Raw genomic sequence first — 3,319 nt, forward strand, 5'->3', positions numbered from 1 at the left:
TCTCCCTCTGGCCCTTACCCCACTTGGGCTCACTCTCTCTCTCTAATAAATAAATAAAATCTTAAAAAAATAAAAGCATAATTTTTTACTTTAATAGCCTGAGAAATATCCATGGTTAAATTCCACTTAAGTTTAGGAGTCTTTATAGATACTGCCTAATTAATTATAGTTGTTTTAACTTATTACAAAACTAAAAAAAATAGAACTAAAATAGTGCAGATTTAATCATACTTACAGTTTTTTATAATAAGACATTGATTGGTATTATCTAGCCAGAATTCTTTTTTTTTTTTAATTTTATTATGTTATGTTAGTCACCATACAATACATCATTGGTTTTTGATGTGGTGATCCACGATCCATTGTTTTCGTATAACACCCAGTGCTCCATGCAGTACGTGCCCTCCTTAATTAACCCATCACCGGGCTCAATCCCCCCTCCCCCCTCCCCTCTAAAACCCTGTTTGTTTCTCAGAGTCCATAGTCTCTCATGGTTCATCTCTCCCTCCAACCCCCCCCCCCCCGCATTTTTCCCTTCCTTCTCCTAATGTCCTCCATGCTATTCCTTATGTTCCACAAATAAGTGAAACCATATGATAATTGACTTTCTCTGCTTATTTCACTTAGCATAATCTCCTCCAGTCCCATCCATGTTGATGTAAAAGTTGGGTATTCATCCTTTCTGATGGCTGAGTAATATTCCATTGTATATATGGACCACATGTTCTTTATCCATTCATCTGTTGAAGGGCATCTCGGCTCTTTCCACAGTTTGGCTATTGCAGACATTGCTGCTATGAACATTGGGGTGCATATGGCCCTTCTTTTCACTACATCTGTGTCTTTGGGGTAAATACCCAGGAGTGCAATTGCTGGGTCATAGGGTAGCTCTATTTTTAAATTTTTGAGGAACCTCCACACTGTTTTCCAAAATGGCTGTACCAACTTGCATTCCCACCAACAGTGTAAGAGGGTTCCCCTTTCTCCACAACCTCTCCAACATTTGTTGTTTCTTTCCCTGTCCATTTTGGCCATTCTAACTGGTGTAAGGTGGTATCTCAATGTGGTTTTGGTTTGGATTTCCCTGATGGCTAATGACGATGAACATTTTTTCATGTGTCTGTTAGCCATTTGTATGTCTTCTTCAGAGAAGTGTCTTTTCATATCTTCTGCCCACTTTTTGACTTGATTATTTGTTTTTTGGGTGTTGAGTTTGAGAAGTTCTTTATAGATCTTGGATACCAGCCCTTTATCTGTAGTGTCATTTGCAAATATCTTCTCCCATTCTGTGGGTTGCCTCTTTGTTTTGTTGACTGTTTCCTTTGCTGTGCAGAAGCTTTTTATCTTGACGAAGTCCCAAAAGTTCATTTTTGCTTTTGTTTCACTAGCTTTTGGAGATGTATCTTGAAAGAAGTTGCTGTGGTCGATGTCAAAGAGGTTACTGCCTATGTTCTCCTCTAGGATTTTGATGGATTCCTGTCTCACATTGAGGTCTTTCATCCACTTTGAGTTTATCTTTGTGAATGGTGTTAGGGAATGGTCGAGTTTCATTCTTCTGTATGTGGCTGTCCAATTTTCCCAGCACCATTTATTGAAGAGACTGTCTTTTTTTCCATCGCATGTTTTTTCCTGCTTTGTCAAAGATTATCTGACCATAGAGTTGAGGGTCCATATCTGGGTTCTCTATTCTGTTCCATTGGTCTATATGTCTGTTTTTGTGCCAGTATCATGCTGTCTTGGTGATCACAGCTTTGTAATATAGCTTGAAATCGGGCAACGTGATGCCCCCAGCTTTGTTTTTCTTTTTCAACATTTCCTTTTATCTAGCCAGAATTCTTAATGAATGGGAGTTTAAAAGTGTAACTGTCTTTTCTGGGAAAGGATCAAATCAACAGAGCTGCTATTCAAAAACTAAATTTAAAAAATCAACCTAGAATGTATTGTGTCCAGTACTTTTATATGATCAGTACATGTCTACATCTTTTATATATGTCATTCTCTATAAAGTCATTGATGTTGACAGAGATCCCTGATGACCTGGAACATACAAAATCAAAAGAAAGATTATATGATATTTATTACATTCTATTGACTAAGGTAACATGAATGTTAATACAATTTTTTTTTTTTAAGATTTTATTTGTTTATTTGACAGAGAGAGACACAGTGAGAGAGGGACCACAAGCAGGGGGAGTGGGAGAGGGAGAAGCGGCTCTCTGCTCAGCAGGGACTCGATCCCAGGACCCTGGGATCATGACCTGAGCCTAAGGCAGATGCTTAACGACTGAGCCACCCAGGTGCCCCTCAAGACAGTGTTTAACTTGGTAAACATGTCTGAGACCATGCATCCCTGACTGCTAAGCACCATGGCGGACAGGGCTAGAAAGGTAACAGCTTTATTTTCAGCAGGGGGCAAAGACAAGGCAGCACTTTACAGCTACATTGTAACTAGATCCTGCATCATTAATACAATTTTTAAAGCCTTTAAATAAAAATGTTTGAAATAAGAAAAAGGGGGGGCTTAGGTTAAGACTAAGATAATTAGAAAACCATCCATGACCTTAAGAGTAAGAAAAAATGAATATCAGTGTTTGTCAGAATTTTTTATTATCTTTTAGCTCTCTAACTTAATATACATGTGCTTATGACAAATAAGATGGGCTTGTCTATTTCTTATAGTGTCATATAAATGGACTCCAAAATGGTCCCAGCCAAAAACAAGAAAAAAAATTAATTCATTCAGGATCACCTGGTAAAATACTAATAGAATGGGAATTAACATTCAAAATCTACGTTCCTTATTAGAACTTTTTCCAAGAGATGTTAGGAATGCTACCATTTTAATATCTAAATATACAATTTAAATATAATATTATAAATATAATATTAAAAGTCATAAGCCAATATTTGGGAGTCAAAATCAAATACTAGCACAATGACTCCCACATGAAATTATACACATTATTTATTGTGCTGATATTTTACTATTGCTTAAAATAAGAAGGCTGGAGCTTAAAATATTTGTTGATAGTACAGAAATTATTGTTGAACTCACTAAAACTATGGGATCTAATTAATTACAAATAGAAGTTTAATGCCTCACATATTTTCAAAGATGAATGATACATAAATAATCTGTCCAAACATCCACCATTTCATCCATCTGTCCAGTACTGTCCAGTACTCTAATATTGATACACATATTCTAATATCAAGAGGATTATAAATGCTGAGATAAACATTAAATGTTATTTTATCAATTGTATTTTATGTTTACTCTGTGCTAGGCCCTGGGCTTAGAATTAGGTATATCATAATA

The 3,319-nt window shown here is 36.2% G+C and overlaps 1 non-coding gene across 1 annotated transcript; it reads right to left on the bottom strand.

Moving 5' to 3' along the window:
- Positions 1–2,330: 2,330 nt before the first annotated feature.
- On the bottom strand, positions 2,331–2,461 carry LOC116632503. Its single transcript, XR_004299440.1, has one exon. It is a non-coding gene; the product is annotated as a small nucleolar RNA SNORA63 (small nucleolar RNA).
- Positions 2,462–3,319: the final 858 nt, after the last annotated feature.

The sequence above is a fragment of the Phoca vitulina genome, unplaced genomic scaffold (genome assembly GCF_004348235.1).
Source record: "Phoca vitulina isolate PV1807 unplaced genomic scaffold, GSC_HSeal_1.0 scaffold6, whole genome shotgun sequence".
NCBI classification, from domain to species: domain Eukaryota; kingdom Metazoa; phylum Chordata; class Mammalia; order Carnivora; family Phocidae; genus Phoca; species Phoca vitulina.